Source organism: Podarcis vaucheri (genome assembly GCF_965113315.1).
Source record: "Podarcis vaucheri genome assembly, chromosome: 6".
NCBI lineage: Eukaryota > Metazoa > Chordata > Lepidosauria > Squamata > Lacertidae > Podarcis > Podarcis vaucheri.
This window is the reverse complement of record NC_138764.1, coordinates 43,547,020-43,570,987: the sequence shown is the minus strand read 5'-3', so window position 1 is coordinate 43,570,987 and position 23,968 is coordinate 43,547,020. Positions and strand designations below refer to the sequence as shown.

General features: G+C 42.9%; 1 protein-coding gene across 3 annotated transcripts in view; it reads right to left on the bottom strand.

Moving 5' to 3' along the window:
• The window catches only part of GNG12 (G protein subunit gamma 12), a 38,169-nt gene extending 14,413 nt beyond the window's left edge, over positions 1-23,756 (bottom strand). The window contains exons 1-2 of one of the 3 annotated variants that reach the window (XR_014220893.1): positions 23,315-23,732; positions 9,882-9,995 (exon numbers count right to left, since the gene is read on the bottom strand). The gene's annotated coding sequence lies outside the window, so the exon portion shown is untranslated. Of the gene's footprint in view, positions 1-9,881; positions 9,996-23,314 lie in introns of all 3 variants that reach the window. The other 2 variants (XM_082227320.1, XM_082227321.1) reach the window with 2 other exon arrangements.
• Between the last annotated feature and the right edge of the window lie 212 nt (positions 23,757-23,968).

Genomic DNA, 23,968 nt, shown 5'->3' with positions numbered 1-23,968 from the left:
CTGAATTAACCCTTGACCAAGTTTCTGGCAAGCAGACAGGAACCACCCAGTTAAAGAAGAGATTTAGTGACTCATTTTATTCCACAGGAAACCTCTGAAGTCAAGAATAAGTCTATGAACTCCCACTTTCCCCTTCTGTCTTATAATTCACAAGCCATCCTTCCTCTCCATCTGTTCACTAAATGAAACACCTAAAGAAAGGGAAGTTCAGAAAAGAGAGTATCCAGCTGCAAAGGAAGACAGGGTTCCCGAACTCATGCAGATGAGGAATCTTGGCAGGTGCAGTTAAACAAAAAACTGCAGTACTGTTCCATATAAAGCTGCGTTTATTTATGAATTGCTTCCCATGAAGCATCACAAAGTGACTGAATGACACACACACATTGTTTACATATATAATCTCATGCAGGTAAAAACTGGGATGACAACCTCCATTTTAAAAGCATGTTGAAAGGTCTTCAGTAGGTGCCAAAAAGACTGTAAAAAGATGGCAGGTGCCACCACATTAAGCTAAGAGGGGCAATGGCTGAGGGAGAAGATGGTTAGGTGCACAGATGCAAACACTTTGTCAATGACATCAGGCTGCATCAAATGAAACCAATCCCACAGTGTCACTTGGAAACCTTGTGGTAGGCACCTCTCTGGAGGCTGCAGTAAATTCTCTCTTGTACTAAAAGCATGAAGATGCTTCTCTGGTCATCTCAACAGGAAAATGGCTGCAACTAGCTGTAAGCCCCACCTGATTCACAATCCCTTTGTGAATCTTGTCCAGTCATTTGGAATCACAAGACATGATCCTTTTGAAGAACATGCACACACACACAAAAGCTACAGGAAGGACTCCTAGGTGGAGATTGTGAGGAGATACATTACAGTCGTACCTTGGAAGTTGAATGGAATCCGTTCTGGAAGTCCATTCAACTTCCAAAATGTTCGGAAACCAAGGCGCGGCTTCCGATTGGCTGCAGGGTTCCAAAATTTGACGTTCGGGTTCCAAAAGAATGTTTGCAAACTGGAACACACTTCTGGGTTTGCGGCGTTCGGCAGCCAAAACGTTCCGAGTGCCAAGGCGTTCGGCTTCCAAGGTACGACTGTACTTGTGTGCATATGTTACATGTGTGTATACACACCCACACTTGCTACACTGAATTCAGAAGAATTAAATGCTGTTCAACACTTTATGTAACAAACAATTTGGGGGGGGTGAGGGCTCAAACAAAATTCCACGTTTCTTGGCGATATAGTCAACTGATGCTCCCTGTTGTGCATCCTTTACCTTTTAGGGATGTGCATCTAGCCTTCATGTGTTTACTAAAGAAACACTGAGAGAACACTATTGTAGTTGCGACAAGTCAAGACTGTTGCATGAAGTGTGAAGAAGCCCTTATAAACTGGCTGATGTGTCTTGTTTACAGGGCTTGTAATCTGCAAGCTACCTCTCAATTTCAAACAAAAATCTCTCTTCCACTTTTAAGTATTATTTAGTAAATCGGCCACATTCATTCTGTTATGAAACAATTAAAGGTTTGAATAGAACCTTTGGAGGTTATGAATATCTTTGTTTAATGCCTGCATTCATTTGCTGTAAACTTCCGTGCCCCTTTCCTGCTTCATTAATACTCCCTGCACTACTTCCAAGTTTCTCTTTCCTGGCTCCAAATCGACCTTTGAGCAAAAGTTAATAGCCCCATAGCCAGGCTCAGCTCACATTCTTTTACAAATGAATTTGGACTACTGAACAGCTGTCACTAAGAGTGGAATGCAGAGGACTGAAGGAAACCATAAAGTATGGCTAACTATCTTTACTGGTAGATTAAAGTATAACTTCTTCCACTTTAACATCAAATTCCAGACATATATTGGCTCAGTTCTGATGTTCTTCATTGGCCAGCTGCCAAACCATTTATTTTTGAAGTGTGTACCCCAGTTTTCCTAAGAAAAAAATTCAAAGCAGCTTACAAAACAAATCATAAAAAGCAATTACATAAAAGAAAAAAAACAAATTTAAAACCGCCAATCTAGCAATAAGAAGTCACAAAAAGGCGGATGTGGTAAAAAGTGGAAGACCTCTCAACTGTGACATGTGAACCGGCATTTGCAATCCCATCCAATGTGGGCTGCACACTTCTTTTCAGACCAACAGTTCCCCCAAACCAAGGTGTGGCAAAAAGGAGTCCTCGGCAGACTATCACACTCCCATCTCTCCTCATAAACCCAAATCCCCTCCTTTGAGGAGAACTAGTGTAGAGCTTCGCCCCAAGGAAATGTAGCTCTTTATGGGGCTTGGAGACCTGAAGCACAGAAGTTCCAGCACTCTCATGGCACCAATACCTTTGGCTACTGGGGTGGAGGAAGCGTGGCATTGTTGAAAAACTGTTTAATTTATGTATGTCACATAGACGCCCCTGAATTCAAGATGGCAACAACTGAACACTGGGTTTGTTTTTTGTTTTTTTAGTATGCCAAAGACAACTAACAAATGTGCAGCAGAAACAATGGACCCGGAGAAGATATTCAACATATTCCCACTGCTAGTGAAATTCTAGTCTGGTAACTACTTTATAAAGAATACATCTAAGTTTAAGGCTACAATGCTCAGCGATATTCTCGTAATTCTAAATGATTTTTCAAAAACAAAGTTCTTGTATATTAAATACAGGGCGAACAGGGTGCCAGCCAATGTGAGTCATACTCAAGAGTAAACTTGTCCATTTATTTAAATAGCCTCTGAGTGTGACTAACACAGTGGCTGTCACCGTACTGTCTAATAGTAGTTGTTTGCTATTTTCTTAACTAAATGCTGGCATTTCAAACCATCTGCCTATCCACTTATTGTACCTAAATTCATGCACCCCAAGGATACACGCAATATTTTAAAAAGAACTTAATAGCTCTACTTTAACAAAACCTTTCACTAATAAGCTTATTATGCTAGTTACTGTATATTTTCCATGTTTAATTGCCAGCTACAGAGTCTTACTAATGACTAATTTGTTTATCCTTAGAAAGTTGCAGTCTATTGTTTGCAAGGACTACATACTTCATTGCTCATAGAAGACTGAGCTCGTGATCTATGACTAACCAGAGCTCAAGCCAAATTAAAATGTAACTGGACCCTACAATTAAGAATACCAATATTGTGCCCATGCCCATTTTGTCCTAGACAATCCCAAAACTCATTTGTGTTCCCAAAGGGCAACTGCCACCGTAACAGTTTATCTTCCCATTCCATGGATCCCTGAATCCATTACACAATCCATTATCATAGATCCCTGAAGCATTTGTATGTTTCTTGAAACAATTTCCAGTGAAGCTCTGAGCTTCAAAAGGCTATCTGGACCAAACTCTGGTACGGAGCCTAAGTCCTCTATATGCAAATGTCTCTAACAAACTAGGCAACATCTCCCAGAATTTATTTGCCAGAAACAGATGGGGCCAAGATACACTACAGAAAAAGTACCGTATTTTTCGCCCCATAGGACGCACCTAGATTGGGGGGGGGAATAAAGGGGGAAAAATATTTTCCCCCCCAGGCGCGGGGCTGGGGAAGCTCAGGCTTTGGCAGCTTTGGCATTGCTTTGGGAGCTTGCCGGGCTGGAGGAGGGGAAAGCGGAGCTTCCCCCTTCCCCAGCCCCCAGAACGGGACCCAGAGCCATGTGGAAGCTGCGTGCAGCTTTGGCATCACTCTGGGAGCTTGCGGGGCTGGAGGAGGGGAAAGCCCTCCGTCAGCCTTCTCCCGCTGTCCCCCGAGTTTGCGGGGCTGGCAACGGGGAGGAGCAGGCTTCTCCCCCCCGCCAGCATTCTAGCCAAGTCGGGGGACAGTGGGAAAGGCGCGCTGCGCCTCTCCCGCTGTCCCCCAAGTTTGCGGGGCTGGCGACAGGGAGGAGCAGGCTTCTCCCCCCTGCCAGCCTTCTAGCCAAGTCGGGGGACAGCGGGAAAGGCGCGCTGCGCCTCTCCCGCTGTCCCCCAAGTTTGCGGGGCTGGCGACGGGGCTCTCCTGAAGCCTGGAGAGCGAGAGGGGTCGGTGTGCACCGACCCCTCTCGCTCTCCAGGCTTCAGCGAAAGCCTGCATTCGCCCCATAGGACGCACACACATTTCCCCTTCATTTTTGGAAGGGAAAAAGTGCGTCCTATAGGGTGAAAAATACGGTATCTCTAAGACAGAAAATATGTGGCATAAAACACATGCAGAAAGCAAAAACTCTTTGTGAGCTAAACCACAATGACCAGAGCGAAATGGCTTCTCAATTCCAAATCAGACAATTAGTTTTCTGAAGACTGCCATAGGAAACATTCATCCTGGTGTCATAAAATTGGAGGCCCACAGTGCCTAGAAAATGTATGGCACTTTAAACATCATAAATATTAATAAATAATCTTTCCAGAATAAAAAGGAGGATGCAACACACACACACCTCAGCCTTTTCCTCAGAAATACTAAAATAGTCTACAGCAAGGAGATTATATAGGGCAGTATCTGATGTCAGAACTACTCAGAGTAGACCCACTGAAGTTAATAATCACAACTAACTTACGTTCATTTATTTCAATGACTCTACTCTGAGTGGGACTTGGCAGAGTTGCTGGACCCCAAGAGGAAAAAGGCAGTCTGAAGTCTATAAAAATCATGTTTCAAGAGGCAAAAAATTCTGCTAGATGTATTATCCCTGTCTTCCCTTATTTCACTCCCGCCTGAGTTTTTTTTAATGAAAAGCTTACTGAATATGGAATACTAACCATCTTGCCATGCCCATGATCTATCTCTCTCTCTCTCTCTCTCTCTCTCTCTCTTTCTCTCTCTCTGCACCTCACCCCCTTTTCATTGAAATCAACTTTTAACTACAGTGGTATGTCAGTTTTCGAATGTCTCAAAAGTCGAAAGTTTTCGAATGCCAAAAACTCGGAAGTAACGGCTTTCGAACGCTTTTTAGAAGTTGAATGGTCTTCCGGAATGGATTAATGTTTGAAAACCGAGGTACCACTGTATTTCCCTTTAACCAGAAGGACAAGACATACGGTACTCCAATAACTGATCACAAACTAGTCTAGGTCTCCAATTCACAGTGAAGCAACCTTTTCCAGATACTGTATAAAGAAAGAATGGGAAAAGATCATTTCCCCTGCACAATTAAAGACAGCTTATTCACAAACTGGCATGCAGGGTAAGTTTAAGAGTGCATTTTTTAAAGGAGGGGGGAGGGAAAGGCAAGCCACACAAGCTTTCTAGTCTAGACTAAACTCTTGTTCTCTCATTCTTTCACCATAAATGTTCTGCAGGCAAACTAATTCCTTCAGTGGCATTTTGTGGTCTTTCAGTTATGAATGCAGACACCTGTGCAGTGCTATTACTAAACTCCTGGATCGGGTAAACAGTTCTGCTGACAATAACAGAAAGGAATGGAATCTAGTTCAGTCTGCTTTAGCAGTTGTTGTTGTTATTACCATATAAGATTGGCAGTTTTCACTCTTAAGGTGTTCCAAGACATTAAGGTAAAGGTAAAAGGTAAGGAGATTCTGAGTTTAGTTACTTTCCAAAAACTCTATTTAAGGAGCGGGTTTGATGTGTACATTTGCCTTCTCTTAGAAATAGTAAAATTTCTACTCCTTTCTAAGTATTTGTGAAAGCCGTTCTGGTAATGTCCTCTTCTGAAGGTCCCTCTTTACATGAAACTTTTTTTTACATGTTACAAGTTTCGTTCATTGCTATTTGCATAGTGCTTTCGCAACCATTTCCTGTTCATACTCACTAGTCTTGTCATCCACAATCCATGATTTAGTGTAGGTGGAAAGTTCAGGTTTCAAAATTTTTATTTTACACAATGTTGGTTAATAGAAGAAAATGTGTCACGCGTCACGGGATGTCATCTCCTCATCAAAAATACATTTTGCAAAATCCCAGGATTTTTAAAGTTTGCTGCTTGTCTCACTGATTGCAATGAACAAACGCCCTTTAGCAACGAAACTATAATACTGCACCAGACCATGGCCGATTGTATATGTAGTTGTCTCTGGTCTGGCTCCCTTCTAAGTGTTGCTATCACTACAGAGGGAAGCCGAGGGGCTTTATCAGATAATAGGGGACTGGCTGCTCCTTCTATTATTAGTTGCAAAGCTGCGTTAACAGGCATATTTTATATGAGCTGGTAAAAACTGAATTTGGGAATACCAAAAATGGCTTGCAGAGAGATTAAGGAGATCAGGCAGCAGGACAAAGATAGGCACTCCAGGAAAATTCTCTGCGGAGTATAATCTTGTCATTCCCTGGACATTTGGCCAGTTGACCAGCAGCCTCTCTCCCTTATGTAAAAACTTCTAGAAAACTGTGTACAATGAGCAGCTAGGCCAGGGGTAGGCAACGTAAGGCCCAGGGGCCAAATGCGGCCCAATCCGGCCTGCAGACGGTCCAGGAATCAGCGTGTTTTTACATGAGTAGAATGTGTGCTTTTATTTAAAATGCATCTCTGGGTTATTTGTGGAGCATAGGAATTCATTCACTTTTTTCTCTCCAAAATATAGTCTGGCCCCCCACATGATCTGAGGGGTGGTGGACCAGCCCACGGCTGAAAAAGGTTGCTGACCCCTGAGCTAGGCTATAGCACCCTGAATCAAAAGGTTCAAGCCCCAACACTGTTAGGCTCCATATAACGTTCTGCCATTTTAAACTTAAATGAGACTCATGTCTCATCATATAATTATTAGAGAAAACTGATGTGGCACAATACTGAAAGGCCAGAGACACCGATTAAACTCCCATGTGTTGCTTTCAGAAACGCCTGTAAATTGTGGAACTTGACAAACTTGTTATAAGTCTATCTTGTTTATTCCATTGAGATCCCCTAAGGGAAGTACTAGTCAAAGGAAGAATACTGGGGAAATGCCTGCCCTCAGAAAAAGCTGGTTCTCTGCACTTGAAGGGTAAGAGCATAAGAACATAAGAAGAGAGCTGCTGGATCAGACCAAAGGCCCATGCAATCCAGCATCCTGTTTTCACAGTGGCCAACCAGATGCCCATAAACCCAGAAGCAGAACCTAAGTGCAACTGTACCCTCTTCAGTTGTGATTCCCAGCCACTGGTACTCAAGAGGCATATACTGTTGGTATAACATACCCATCATGGCTAGGAGCCACTGGCAGCCTTAAATCTACATAAATTTGTCCAATTCTCTTTTAGGTTGGATTTTTAAAATTCTCAGATCTTTTACATATAGCCCCCACCCCCCTGTGGACAGGTAGTATGAATCAGCATCAAGCATTCTGTAATTCCGCAATGGACATACAGGCTAGAAAGCAAGCCATCCAATGCAATTGCACCTGACCTTTCCGTAACAAGGAATGATACATTATACATACGAGTCAAAGGTAATTACGCTAATAAGCTTTCGAAAGCTCGCCCTTCTTTTTTCTTGGTGGGGATCATTCAATTATTCAAGATGTCAAGAAATACTGCGAAACATTTTGTCTTATTCCCAGAACAACGGGCACAAAGTCCAGAGTTTTTTAGTTTGGTTATTTGTACAAACTATAATGGCCAAGCAGAAAAACTCTGGGTTGTGCATTCTGCAAAAAAACAACAACCCATACACTCCTAGAACAAGGTGTGCTGGTACACTTAAAGGTATAATTGGTGTCTCCTATGTTTTGAAATAAATATTGCACCTAACATCTCTGGAGCTATGTGTAGTTATATTCTATACTAGTTCTCAAACCTTTGTGGGTAGATTATAAAAGAGAAAGCTTTGTTTACAGCAGTTGTAGCCAAAGAATATCAGACAAGTTATTTTTAAAACTATCAAATTTCTAGCTGTACACTGAAAAATTCCAAAATCATGAAAAGTGCCCAGATTTAATGAAATGATCGGGGTGTAGAAAAAGCAATTAATCTATACAAGGAAGGTTCAAAACTAAAATACATAATGTAACAAAAATCTGAGTCAGATTAAAAAAACCTCTTCTAAAGGCTATCTTATGATTTTCAAATTTTTGGGACTGGCAGCCCCAAGATTATTCTATGCCAACACAAATCTTTCATGAACTATAATCTTCTTCATCAGAATAAAAACAATAAGCACTGATTTCAGACGAATGATCACATTTCAGGTGATGAAATGTTAAACAGGATGGATTATCAAGTAACATTTTATATGAATAAACATTTTATCAGAATATATATATATATATAATTTGCAGGAAAGGTTTTTAATCAGAATATTATAATTCCTGCTCAGGAGTCTTAGTGGAAAAATCTATGTACTCTTCTGTTCTGACGTATGATTATGCAGCTATCTTCCTCTACATTTGGATGCTGGTTGCAGAACTGTTTAATGGTGGATTTAGTATCAGAAGAGGACTGACCTCTAGTGGACAAATGGAAGAGCCAACTCAGAAGAGTTGACAATGAACAGAAAACTACCGGTAATTCCATTTTACATTAAACTAGAATAGATAAGAATAAAACAGAGCTGAAATTGTGTGGTGAAAAAGTCAAACACGTTTTAAAATCAGTATTTATCTACTGCACAGCTAATAAATTATTTGATGGATAAACATAATGTAAATTATTGAAGGGAGAGGGGAACCCCCTAGGCTTAATTCAGAAGTCACAGAGCAGATTGCCAGCAGAACAGGGGACAAGCAGAGGAGCTCAAGGAACCGCTCTGTGGTCTTTCATGAACCCAACTACAAGCAGCAACCCAGGTACTGACACACAGCGAGAGGGGCCAGCTATGTCTGAAGCACCAATGACAGAAGTTGCAGGGGTGATGTCCCTAGGCCTCAACACCACCTCCTGAGCTTGGCCTGGTGGAGAAGGTAACCCCTGATACCCCGGAGCTCTTGCTACCAAGAGTGTAACTCGCTGCAATGCCTGTTTCCTAACACACATAGAATGAAATTATTAGAGACTGCCCTTTTAAAGCTTTCCACCCCTCAGGAAGGAGATTGACCGTAGGATACATAGTGAACATAACAGACCGAGTATGTAAGTGCTTGTCTGGAACTAGGAACCCATCAGAACAAGTTGTTTGGTCTCTAAGAATTGTCCAAGGTTCTGGAGGATGTCTGACCGCTCAGCTTTGGTGCAATACGCAGCCTCCGCAAAGGCACTTATTACTTACTGCCATCAGCTGAAGACCAATTGCTAGTTCTACTTTCTCCCAACCACCCTATGGGCACAATCTTGTCAGGAGTAGGCACTATTCTGAATTAAATATCACTGTCCTCTCTGCAGTTGTAAAATGAAAACTGAGCAACAAACATTTTCTTTGTCTTTCAAAACAGGTGAAAAGTTATATAAACTTTAGTCAAGGGGAGAGAGTGTGGGCACGTATTCCATATGCATCTACACAGTCCTATTTGTAGTCCTGTGCAAAGTAAAGGTAAAGGGACCCCTGACTGTTAGGTCCAGTCGCGGACAACTCTGGGGTTGCGGCACTCATATCGCTTTACTGGCCAAGGGAGCCGGCGTACAGCTTCTGGGTCATGTGGCCAGCATGACTAAGCCACTTTCTGGCGAACCAGAGCACAGAAACACCATTTACCTTCCCGCCAGAGCAGTACGTATTTATCTACTTGCACTTTGACGTGCTTTCAAACTGCTAGGTTGGCAGAAGCAGGGACCGAGCAACAGAAGCTCACCCCGTTGCAGGGATTCGAACCGCCAACCTTCTGCCTGGCAAGCCCTAGGCCAGTATGGTATTAGTTAAAGGCAAATTTAGAATTCATCACAGAATTGCACTTAATATTTCTATGGAAGATTTGCTTGTTAAACCTCCAGGTGGCACTATAAACCTCATCTCTGAATTTTAAAAAATGTTAATTATCTATAAAGATACAAGGAACATCTGAATTAAAAAATAAGGTTTCTGCTGTGGTATAATATTTACCTTCTAGTGTGAATGACAGGAACAGTCTGGCTATTAAAGCACCAACAAGGAATCAGGTGATTAGCTTCCAGTTCTTGCTCTGCGACAAATCTTGCACTTGGCCTTTGGAAAAATCTGGAAAACAGATATTAAGTGGAATGATGAGAAAAGAAGACAGTAGCATCTGGAAAGGAGAGAGTGTGTTTTCCTACTGCAACAGTATAAAATTACTTCTTAGGATGTACAAATTTACCAGTATTATTAGCACTAAACATGACCTGATAAAAAGACCTGGTGCTTTTTTTAAAAAGGGTTTATGAACTGCCATCCTAACACAAAGTTAAACAAAGCAAAGGATGGGATTCAGCTAACCAGTTCTGTCAACAGAAGCCCTGTGCAAGGACTTCTACATGCACAATGGGGCTTTCCCCCACTTCCCTCCAAAATTGACTCTGGGTTGGGACATGACCCATAACATTGCACAGTGGAAAGGGGCATTGCTGCATCTAGCAAGCTATAATGCTTGCACAGGCAGAACGAATGGAAGAGTGTGACACTGAATTCCGCCAAATATCAGAAAAGCAGCCTTCGTTAACTCCAAATGAACAGAATGTTTAAGAAATATATAGGCAAAAAGAAAGTGTCTGCAGCAGAATAATGAAGATGTGTTCCATTCATTAGTTTTATACATGATCTCTGTAACCCACACCCGGTTTCAAAATATCCCAAATCCCATGTCTCTTCTCCTGACCCCCAAATATTTATCTTCCTAGAAATAACTGCAATCTTAACTCTTTTCTCTTTCTGCTCGTACCAGGAGCCAGAGAACAAGAGTTCTGGTTCACACGTTACAATAAGCCAAATGATGGTTTAATGAGAACCTGCAGGCTCCTGGGAAGGAGATTGTGGCTGTTTTGCTCCTCCCTGGTTAGCTTGCTCCCTTGCTTTACTGAGATAAGCCAGGAACTGACTTAGCATATTGTCGAAATCCAGGGCTCAAAATTTAACTTTCTCTGAACTAACCACAAGCAATAACCAAGGTCCACAATTTTGCAAGCCACACTCACCATAGGAAGAAGTCACATGGTCTCTGGCAAGTATGATGGGCCCCAGACTCTTCATATTTGGAGCTGAGTGGATGACCCCAGATTTCTACCCACCCACAAGATTCAGAGGAAACACTGGATTTAGTTTACTCTCAAGAGCACCTGGCAAAGCCAAAGCCCCACTTCCATAGTTTAGAGCAGGTTTTGTTAATTAATGGATACTGTTTTGACCAAGACAGATAAAGTATACAAGAAAAAGTATTGAAAAATCATAAAGGTAGTCATGGGAATGAGAAAGCAGAAACAATGAAGTTTGGAAAATGTGAGATTTTTCTTCCTGATGTTTAATATGTCCCAGGATGTATGTTTAACTTAAGATAAACTGAAAGCCCAGCACATACTGTAAGCTAAAACATGGCACTCAGGATCAAGCTAGACGCCAAACCCATGCGGTTTTCTTGCTGAATGGGAGGCCACTCTTACAAACAGGTGATCACAATCACTGATCACAATTCCCCAGTCAAATGCAGCATCCAGGGCTCTGTCAAAGAACCAGTGACAAACAATCAGGGTTGACAAGAGCTGCAGTTCAACATCTGGAGGGCACCCCTGCCCCCTGCCATAAACTGCCTATGAATCTTAACATACAAGCAGTATACACCACCAAGGTAAGAATGAAATTCTCAATCATCTTTGAAGTCCAGGTTTTGATTAATCTGATTTCTCCGGTTATCTTCCATCTTGTTTTCTTGTCAATTCTACTTAAATTCCTTTAATGTAAGCTTTGGAATTTTGCATTCAGAATTTATATTTTTAAACAAAAACAAGGAGAAAGAGGACCCATTGCTCAGTGATTGAGTAAGTGCCTCATATGCAAAATGTCCCAGGGCACAACAGCTGAAATAATCTAAGGCAGCAGAACTGGGAATGACTCCGTCTGGTACTCTGGAGAGTCTTCACCAGTCAGAGATTCAGGCTAGATCAGGGGTAGGCAACCTAAGGCCCGGGGGCCGGATGCGGCCCAATCGCCTTCTCAATCCGGCCCGCGGACGGTCCGGGAATCGGCGTGTTTTTACATGAGTAGAATGTGTCCTTTTATTTCAACTGCATCTCTGGGTTATTTGTGGGGCATAGGAATTGGTTCATTTCCCCCCCCAAAAATATAGTCTGTCCCACCACATGGTCTGAGGGATGGTGGACTGGCCTACGGCTGAAAAAAGTTGCTGACCCCTGGGCTAGTTGGACCAGTGGCCTGACTCAGTAGGAGGCAGTTTCATACATCCCGCCCCCCGAAGATTATTAATAATAATAATAATAATAATAATTTATTATTTATACCCCGCCCATCTGGCTGAGTTTCCCCAGCCACTCTGGGCAGCTTCCAATCGAGTGTTAAAAACAATACAGCCTCAGTATCATTTAAATATACATCTAATAGAGAGCCAGTGTGGTGTAGTGGTTAAGAGCGGTAGTCACGTAATCTGGGTAACCGGGTTCGCGTCTCCGCTCCTCCACATGCAGCTGCTGGGTGACCTTGGGCCAGTCACACTTCTCTGAAGTCTCTCAGCCCCACTCACCTCACAGAGTGTTTGTTGTGGGGGAGGAAGGGAAAGGAGATTGTTAGCCGCTTTGAGACTCCTGAAGGGGAGTGAAAGGCGGGATATCAAATCCAAACTCTTCTTCTTCTTCTAATACCCAAACACTAGATGCATTGGCTGAATCTCCCACTGTCCAGTTATTTAATGAAAGCATATTATATCCTGTCATTCAGTTTCACAATGTGCAGGGTGTCTTACAATTAAAACAATCAAGGATATTTTAAAAATACTAAAAACAGCAGAGTGAGAGCAAGAAAAAACAGCAACATTAAAACTGATCTTAAAAATTGTAATTGTTATAAGTGGTAAATGAGCTAACAGTCCCACAACTCAGATTAAACTGGTAATTTCTCCTTTACTTGGAGCAAATACTGCCAAACCAGAGGAGACTTCTTGATTTACTTCGCCCTACTGCAAGTGCAGCCATTTTTATGAATGGAACTCCTACTGTGGGGAATATTCCCAGAACAGGTTACTAGTCACCAGTACTGGCATAAAACAAATTATTTTGTGGATCAAAGGCTTTTTGGCACTTTAAATTGAACTTAATTCTATCTGACTTTTGAGGATGCTTCGATCATTAATCTCCAAAATCTAGTTGGGCAATCTCTTCTCTCTTTCTCTCTCTGGCTGAGTAAGATTGTCTTCCATAAACACAGTCTTAGTGGTGTGTCCATAAACGACTTTGGAGGCCAATTCTGGATCCACACATCCTTCCATAGTGGGGACGTAGGTTTCTGGGTGGGAGTTGATCACGGTCAGAATTTGCCTAATGTGCCTTCCTCTTAGCTCATTTCTCCCTTTCATCCTGAATTCGTGCTTCTTCAAAATCCACAATGCCTTTTGTAGAGGCTGTTCTCCAACTGGAGCACTTGCAGGCCAGTGTTTCCTATTATCGGTGCTTATATTGCATTTTTTTTAGATTTGCCTGGAAACCTCTTTTGTTGTCCTCCAGTATTTCGTTTTCCTTTCTTAAGTTGGAAATAGAGTAGTTGTTTTGGAAGACGATAATCAGGCATCCAAACAACATGACCAGTCCAAGGACGTTGGTGTTGAAGAATCATTACAATGCAATTATTGAGACTAGCCAAAGTGTCCACAAGAGTGGCAAGCTTTAGAGTTCTCTAGAACTCTTAATCAAGCAAGACAAAACAACAAAACCGGGGGCAAGGGAGATGAGGATAATTTTTTAAAGTACAAAAATTAGGTTGATGTTGTAGCCATGAGGTCAGGTTGACTTCATGATGGAGACTGCAGGCTGAGTCCATTCCTGTTACCAGGTTACAGGTATCAGGTTACACACCGAGGATGCACACCATACAAACGATGCTGATTACTGGGCTGCTGTTAGGGCAAATTATATTTTAACTACTCACTTTAAGTACATTGTGATATCTCAAACTTAAATGAAACACACTAGTTCCTGAGCTACACAGACAACAGAAATAAAGAGAAACATGAGAGTCTTTCATTTACCAAAGTAAGGGATTAATTTTGGGTGGTGCACCTGACAACCATCCAAAGTTCATATTAAAATTATTTTAATATGAAAATTAAAATTAGTACCTAGAACACCATCCAAAGGTAATCCCTGATTTTGCTAAATTAAAGACTGCCAAGTTTCTCTTCTGCACTGTGCCTATGCCAGTAACCTCTGCATTTTGTTTAAGACAATGATGGCTAAATCTTTTACAGGCCTTGGGCCAACAATCTGGGGCCAACTCTTAAGGACCAACATGACTACCTTTGCTTATTATTGCTCATTAAAATGTTTTAAAGTTCTAGGGCCTTTGGGCCTGGACAGACTGACAGCATAATTTAAAAATGTCAAAGGGCAGGAAAACATGTATTGTTGTTAACCTTAGATGCTATTATAATGCATTACAAATACTTCTCATGAAGTCACATTAAAGGAATAGAGGTAGAAGAAAAGTATACAAGCTTTAAAAACCCCAAAAGTGTTTGTGTTCCCATGCCATTACTAAAAAGAATATGGTTAAGGTCAAAAGGATATTGCAGCAGAAAAGTGGTATGTAATTAATTTAAATTGGGGCAGAAATGGGATAGGAAAACAGCTCTCTCTCATGAACAATGGTACTCAAGTTATTTTGTAGACTAATGAGGACAAATACATTTATACGATATACTAGAATAGACTAATAAGAGATCAGCTAATGCATCTCATTGCCAATGGTTGATTTATTCCTACAGAAACATTATCAATGTTTCATACAATTTAGATTTTAAAATGCAGAATATATTATTTCCTTAGGAATACACTGTTAAAAATGTAAGCCTCACATTTACCTTTTGAATAATATCTACTAGATGTAGGAATGTGAAGCAATTATTTAATACAGTTCAAGATGCTATCATCAATATTCATGCAAACACTTCTTTTGATTTTCCAGTATTCCCACGAATTTCAAACACAGACCTGGAACTGATTCAAACAAGCATCTACTAAAAAAAACCAAAACCCACAGTGCAGTCTTTCTAAATTAATAACATAAAAAAAAATCTGCATTGCAAAGTTAGTATACTGTATTAGGGATATGCGGGTGGCACTGTGGTCTAAACTCTAAACCACTGAGCCCCCTAGGCTTGCTGACTAGAAGGTTGGCAGTTCGAATCTGCAAAACAGGGTGAGCTCCCATTGCTCTGTCACAGGTTCTGCTAACATGCAGTTTGAAAGCATACCAGTGCAAGTAGATAAATAGGTAAGGTTAAAAAGATAAAGGTAAAAGATAAATAGGTACCACTGCGGTGGGAAGGTAAACGGTGTTTCCGTGTGCTCTGGCACTCATCACGGTCCTCCGCGCACCAGTAGCAGTTTAGTCATGCTGGCCACATGACCCAGAAAACTGACTGTGGGCAAACAACAGCTCCCTCGGCCTGAAAACCGAGATAAGCACAGCACCCCTTAGTCGCCTGTGACTGGACTTAACCGTCCAGGGGTCCTTTACCTTTTACCTTATTAGGGATAATGAGTTTAGACTGATCTGCACCCTGACACATGAACGTTGTTGTATACATTCAAGCCTGTCTTTCCCCAACTTACCACTATTTTTCTGCATATCTGAACTTTAAGCAACTTGACCAAGAACAGAAAGGAACCTTAATGACTACGCGTGGCTCTGAGCCTGGATATTTCTACATCCAAGTATGTCAGTGGCTCGTTTAGTTTATTTGCCTACATACAATGCATCCTATTATTCCTCCAGGTGAGGTGGAATGGGATCAAAGGAAAAGGAAGTTATAGGCACAATATGTATCTGTTTGGATATAAAAACATTCACAGATTACTACCGATTAGAAATGCAAGATTATGCATGGTCTTTTTTGTTGCAACTCTGGTTTAGCAAGGGTGCATCATGAAATGGGAGAACAGTTAAGCACATTAACTGACTCTACCTGTCTTTTGAGCCTTGGAATACATTGTTTAGCCAACATATCAGCCACTTGTTTATTTTCTGACTGCTAACACAAGATCAAAACGATACTTGCTTCTTCCAGACCTACACTGAAAGCATAAACTTTTACCAATGCCTAAATCTCTAACACAACAAGAACAGGAACGAGGAAAAAAGAGCAACTGAAACTACTTGCTTTTATATGGCTAAAAGTGAAAGTAAGATGTGGCAAACAAATTGTAGTACTCTTAAACTGCCAAAAAGAAATCTGATTAAAGTAGGCACAAATAAAAAAATATTACGTGTTTTATTTCTGTTGTACAGAACCCCAGCTGAAATTTAAACACTTGGGACAAGACTTCCCGGTACATAATCCTCATGTAAGCATCACATCAAGGCAGCTGTATCGTATTCAGATCAACATCTACAAGGCTTTTCCAGAGGAGACACGCTCTTGCATAGTTTCATGTCCCGAGACATAATGAAATTCTACAGGTGAAGCATAATGAGACCTTTAGAAGATGGGAACATAAAAACAGAAGAGCGTGTTCCTCAGTAATGGTGGCACCCAAAGTTGAAATCCCAAAACAAGCACTGCCTTCTGGGTGCTAGCACAATATATGGCAGTTTCATTAGTCTTAGTTACGGATTTTTCAGCTTGGAGATGCGCCTCTTTATCTCGAAACCTAAGTACAGTGTGGCGTGAAGATTTGTGATGTGGCATTTAAGGAGTGCTGGATTTAAGATGAAAACTAGGATTCAAATCCCTGTTTAACCACAAAATGCAATGGACAGCCTGATCAAGTTATTGCCTCTCCCCAACTGTACTTCACAGGGTTGTTGGGCAAATATAAACAGCATGATCCCAAGTATGTTACCTTTGGAGGAACTGAAGAATACCCATGTGACAAATAAAATTAAAATTCTTGGGTGGTGGGCTATCTTCAAATGCTTCCCTTCACTATAATACATTTTATTGAGCTGTAATTATTATTTGCTGTCTGGAAGTCAGACAAAAATGCTACTGATGTTCTCAAGCAATGGGGGCAACATAAATGAATAACTGTCTGATTCCACAATTTTCAAGAACACAGGACAAACTTTAGTACACAGAAGCCCCATGTTAAGCTGAAGACTGCTGCTTTTGTGCGGCGTGTATTTCCATGGACCCCCCCCCCAAGCCTCCTGACATGGAAACAAATTGTAGTAAATTTAAAGTAGGATGAGCACTGAAAATTGTTCAATAGCCCTGTCCTTCATACTATTAAGTACTATTGTGTCCCATGGCCACAGATACTGAACTGCATACCAGTTTATGTGTAAGCAAGAGCTTGTCTAGAACAGGCAAGAAATAATAGGCTTGGGAAATATATTGAGTGTATAATTAGTTATCATAATATAGCAAAACTTAGCATGAGTACTAAGTTTTCAGACGGCAAGTCTAAACACTTTCCCAGAAGTAAGCCTCACTGGGACTTACTTCTGAGTAAACATGCACAGGATTGGACTGTAATGAAACAGCCAACATAGCCCTAATTACCGCATCAGACACATTAGATAAGACAAAAATTGCTTTCTCCCAGTGCTGACATGAGCGAAGATGTTTGAATCGTGTACAAAAACAATTAAGCAATTACTTCACAGACACAAAGAATAGGTCCCTAATGCTGTAAAGAATGTGGTTGCAGAAGTATTAAAGAGCAGTGCTGATAATGAGCAACACTGGTTTGCCACCCATAACTAAACTATTTTGTAAATATTTTCACAAACCTAAGAAGCTATTTTTATCCAAACAAGAACACTGATAACAATTCAGCCATTGCTTTACAAAAGTCATCATGTAACAATGGTAATTTTCGACAGAATAATCTCCAATTTAACAAATTCTCCCCTTCTGTTCTCCACCCACTCAACCCACAGGAACTATTATTATTCATGTTCCTACTGTGAATCACAAGTTCCTAAAAAAGAAAAAGGAAAAAAAGAGCCTTCCAGAGATTTACACCGATTATGCGGAATCCGATCATTAGCCCACCTAGACTGGGGTTATGTACCCCAGCGAGCAGCAGCTCCCCAAGTTACACTCAGAATAATCCCACTGAAATAGAGAGACATAAATTAGTCACGATTAATTTTAGTCCATTATTTCAACAGATTTGCTCAGAGTGCAGCTTTGCTTTAAACCAGAGCCTAGGAATGGCACAGTCTCTTTAAAACCAGGTACGTAGTTTCTGGGTGCTCCTGAATCTGACACTGTCCCTGGGTGCTGAGTAAAGGAGGGGCACTTCTACTCGATCCAAACACCCCACAGCCCAGAACTGCGGGGGGGGGGGTAGGGGCTGGAATGCTCTGCCCAGACGGGCACAATAGCCATAGCTTTTTCTGAATAAAACAGACCTGGCCACTGCCATTCGTGTCTTAGTATCATCCAGATTAGGGTACAATAACACACTTTTATGTGGAGCTGCCATTTGCAGAATTTTCATGAAGTACAATGGATTCAAAACACAGTGGTCACAGTATAAACTGGGGCTCATCGTGGACAGCATATAACAACTTTGATATCTGTAATTTCCTGGAACTGCAGCCCAGACATTTATTGAAATATTAATTGCACAATTGTAGAAACTGTGTTATTGTTTTTAGGGACTGTATAATTTTCAAATCTCATTTATCTTATTGTACATTGCTTCTAGATGTGAAGTGGTTTATAAATATTGTAAATTGTAATTGTATTGTATTGTAAATTGTATTGTAAATATTGTAAAATATTGAAACATTCAGAAAAATGTCTCTGGGTGCTGATTTTCTGCATTGAGCTGACGTATCTTTAGGACACCTACCTTAAGACTTTACCCCAGATCTCAGATTAACATCAGAGGCTTTGCTCTGATTCATCTGAGACTCAGCCTGTTTATGAACAAATGTAAGCTTAGTATTGTGATGAATTTCCCTTGACATGGTAGGGCAACTGATTTGGTTATTTATTATTATTGAATTTGTAATATGTGCCTATTTTACGGCTTTAAGTACAATTTTCCAATAGATCATACTCCTTTGGTTTGTTTAATTTGCTCTATTCAAAGATTTAGTTATTATATATTTTGCAGTTTGTTTTCAAATACAATGACTGCTTGATAATATACTGTAACTAAACTTTAGAAAAGTAAAAAGCTGTTTTGGGTGGGATATTGGGACAAATGTTGTATATAACCACTCCTGTCCCCCCCCCCCCCCCGCTGTGGTCTTATTTAGTTTCAGCTCTATTCTTTTACTGAGTTACAGTATCTTGTCAACTGCCTTGATGGCCTTGATGGAAAATAAAAAAACATGTGCACTGCCACTGAGCTAGGGATCTTCCTCTATTTGGAACATATTTAACTCTGTTCCTAAGCAAGAACTTGCGCGTGTTGCTTAAGACACAATACAGTTCTGGATAACTGACAGTATTTATGTTTTCAGAAACGGGGATCACCCATTGCTTCTTTATCACAGAACCCTAGACGTAACCCGATATTTGCAGAACCTAGCAGACAGCAATTTATTCTGCAATCTCCATTTTGGAAGAGAGTCTAAACACAGACTTCATGGCTACAACATCTCCCTACTTTTTGTATTGTTTTGTTTCATTTCACACACACACACACACACACACACACACACACACACCCTTCTGCTTTGCTTAAGAACTAGCCTGATAAAGAGTTCTGGAGAACTTGCTCTCTATTTTGTGAATCATTTGTTATGATTTTAACATTATTATCTAGAGCAGACAGGCATTTATTTGGAATCTCACCATGTTTAAGGGCACAAATTTTGCTATCCAAAACCGAGACAAACTTCATTTGGTACTTGCATAAATCTTTCCGTTTCTGGAACTTTAACAACAGTTAATAAAAATATAAAAGCTGCAGTTTAAGTAGCAATTGGGAACATCAGGCCTGGGTGGGGAGAACCACATTGCAGCTTCTCTACTTGGCTTTCAAAACTCTTCCCAGTCCATGCCCCCTATCCCAGGACCCTGCTTCTTAACAGCCCTGTTCTGCGCTCTCCTCAAGTGCTTCTGCCAACTGAAATGTGTCCTTGAACTGTGATTCTGCCTCTTCCTTGACTGGAGGATCAAAAAAATATTATTAATAATATTTATTAAAATTCTATGCCACCCGTCATCTCAGGTTTACAGGGCAGTTTACAGTATAAAATACACATAACCAAATAATGAACAAAAACAATGCATGCGGAGTGTTTATGCAAAAACCTTGGGGGGGGGGTTGTAGCTAAAAATACAGGTTACTGTAAGAGTCACACCTATTGCTCCGCTCACTTTTCTTTGTCTCTGATCCTGCCCACAGCTAACAGGTGAGCCCATGAGGAAATGTGACCCTTAGGCTGAAAAGGGTTCCCCCAGCCTGAGAGAAAGCTTTAATGGGGGGGGGGAGTTTCAAGCGGAAAGAGGTAAAAATGAGTTGACGATTACAAGTATACGAAGCAAATGTGTACAAAATGGAAGATTCCAGCATTAAAAATGTTGGGTCTGAAACAGCTAAAGTGTAAGAAGAAGCAAAGTTTAATCCCACTCTGCAAGGTTTCACTACCCAGTAAGCTTTATGTTTCACCTCCATAGCAAGCAAGACTATCATTAAACATGACAGAACATGTTAAATAAACTCCCTGATGTTCTCGCTGTGAGATTTTTATTGTGACTAGGCTTTCCGATCAGTAGGCGTCCATAAATCCACCTGCGCTGCAGCTTGCTGGGTCAAGGGCCCCTACTCAGTGTAACCTGAGAAACCCTCTCCTGCCTCTCACCTTGAGAGGGAAGAAGGGGGCCTTCGCACTGTGCAGTGCTTGTGGGGAGAGTTAAGAGACACTCCCGCCTCCCCCGCGACTGTAGTGTGTACACTACAGTCAGGAAGGGGCGTTTCTTTTAAATTATACTGAACAGAAGCATACTGTGCATGCAAGATTAAAGCCCACTCCCAGTGTGATATGAGATGCCCCCTTCTTTTCCCAAGCTCTCTAGCAGATGCAGAAGGCTAAGGGGATGGAGAGAGTCAGTGGCAACTATGGAGTACGGCTGGGTAGTAAGTCAAGCCAACATTTTGTGGACTCTTCCCTTTCATGCTGTTTCCTTCGGGAGAAAAGTGCACTTAATATCCAGCAGACACCAGCTATATGATGCTTATTATTGTTCTAGCAGCTCACAGTCAAGAGTTACACTAAGTTCAGGCTAGAACAACTACCACTCTTTTCTTTTTGCATGCAACAGCATCAAGATGACTTACGGGAGCAGTTTTATCAGGTTCTCCTTCATAAAAGCATGGGAGTTTGGTAGAAACTAAACACAAGCAGCTTCAAGGAGCAGGAGAATATGGAAAACCTCACCACAGACCCCATAGCTTGCTTTGTTTTACTTGCATTTTATTTCCACGGAAGCAGAGGTGGCTCACTGGGTGGGGCAGAGTTGCTGCACTAGCTTCCCTGTAGGCTGGATGCTGTTGCTTACTGGGAGGGAGGCAGGCATGGCACACCAAACTCTTTGCCACCTTGTCCTCCCCTCGCCCCTCTTGGTAAGCAACAGCGACCCACATGCTGGAAAGCCACTTCTGCACAACTGTACATTAATTTCTTGCTTTCGTTTACAAATTCTACCCTTCTGAAACTCCCAACAGAAGAATGGCGTGTTTCTTACGGAAATGCAGAGTTCAAACACCACTAGGTAAATGCTGACTACGTGTCTTTGGTGCAGCGGTGGGGATCCACTGGCCTTCCAGATGTTATTGGGTGACAGCTACCATCATCTTTGACCACTGCCCACGCTGGCTGGGGCTGATGGGAACTGGAGTCCAACATATTGGAGGGCCCCCTGCTTTAGTGACCCTTTCTCCACAGCAGTCACCACAATGTAGCTCAGCACCAACCGTCAGCAAAAATGAGCTGAGAGTGTTGCAGGCCAGCACCATTCATCGTCTTTTGGACACACTGGAAACCAGGAGCAGCCACACTGTACTAAGGAAGCCACAGAACTAAAAGGGAATAATTAGCATCATTAAGCCATAATGGTTGGCAAGGAGCACCAGCGATGCAGTATGGTTATGTAGGTAACCACCATTTTATTAAACATTACAGCCAGCCACATTATCTTCTAGCCAATAAATATATATCAGTGCCGAATATCCATCATCAAGCAAAAGCCGATCTGCAGCATAATAGGATAGCAGCCTTGTATGCAGTGCTTGCCTGCTGTCTGAGGCACTGATACTGTTTCTGACCCTACTGTGAGGTCTCATTGGTAACTGAAACTCAGCAATGAAAGCAGATAACGCACATGATGTGAGAACTCAACAATGCTTTGCTGGTACTCTATTCCAGCTGATGGGAGTTGTAGTCCAAAACATATGGAAAGCACCAGGTTGGAGAAGGCTGGACTAGTCTATACCTGTCCATTGTATCTACTTTGGCCTCTGTGCAATTCTGGAAGACAGACCCATCCAGCAACCCAAGGGACCTCAGGCAGCAACATCACAATAGTCCTGCTTCTTCCCATCAGGGCCAACAAGATGTGGCAACAGCCGATAACTCAAGATGGTTTTAAATGGGGATTCTAGAAATGCACCATAGGCAGTTCAACACTAGTCATAATAGCTAAATGGAAGCTCCAGGTTTAGGTCCTGAAACAAGTTTTACTGTTATGATAGGTACGTTGATGCAATTCTTTATCAATATTGTAGTGTTGTTGTTATTGTGCACCACCCTAGAATCAACCAGAATCTATAGGCAAGTTACTAGATTAGCACTCTGGTCCTTGCTTGGGGGCTTCCCAGAAACATCTGGCTAGCCATTTTGGAAACAAGCCACTTTGGAAACAAGACGGACCTTCAGCCCGAAAACTCTTCCGACGTTCACACATACACAGAATCACCCTCCGTGTTCTCTAACACGGGACAAGAGCCACCCTCCGGGCGCGGACTCCCTCGCGCACCTCGTTTCGAGAAAAGGGAGCCGACCCACCCTCTCCCCACGACCCGGCGCTGGTGGCGTGGAAACAGTGGCCTAGCGAGCCCGGGAGGCGCCCGCCCGCGGCAGCCACGCCTCGCTCAGCGCCCCGCACCGCGGCCAGGAAGAGGCGGCGGGGGCAGCAAGCCGAAGGCTCTCCCGCTCCCCACGACGACGGCTCTGCGCGCCTCGAGCGGCCGGGGAAAGGCAGCGGGCGGCCGCGGAGGGGGCAGTCCTCGGCCCGGCGGCTGCAATGGCGGGAGGCGGGGACAGCGCCCGGGCGGAGAGAGAAGCAGGAAAGAGCAGCGCTGCCTGTGGCCCGGGGAGGCCCTCCTCCCTCGCTCCCGCTCCCTCCGGCGGCGGCGGCGGCGGCGACTCCGCGCCGCGCCCGCCCTCCTTACCGTGCGCCTCGCCGCCTCAGCCCCTTCTCCGGCCGCCGCCGCCGCCGCCCTCGCAACTCGGGACTCCGCCGTCTCTATGGGCGACCGGAGCTAGCCGACCTCTCACCCGCTGCTCCTCCTCCTCCTGCTGCTGCTGCTGCTGCCTCCGCTGCTGGCTCCGCCTGGCCCCGGGCGGGGAAGGGACGAGGCTCCTTCCTGGGCCAGGACTGCGCGCTGCTCTCGTCCGCCCAGCAGCGCCTCTGCCAGCGGGGAGCGGATCCGGGGGCGGGAAGAAGCGCCCTCTCCTTCCTTCCTCCCTTGCTCGGCTCCTCGGAGGCAGCAGGAAGCCTCTCTCCCGGGCGCCTCCGTCCCAGGCGGGGTTGGGGAGCGGCGGGAGCCCAGAGTTACCCCGCGGCCCTAAAGCACCTCTGCAGAGTTTCGTTTTAAGGCAGGAACAGGATTGAGCCCGTGGCCCCCGCCAAGGGCGGGCGGGAAGTGGCTGCTGGTCGTTTTCCCTCCCTAAGAATTGTAGACTTGGAAGGGTCATCTAGTAGTCCATCCCTCTGCAGCGCGGGAATCTCAACTAAAGCATCCATGGCAGATGATGACAACAACAACACTTTTATCATTTGTATGCTGCCCCTCAGACTGGGTTGCCAAAGCCTCTCTGGCCGG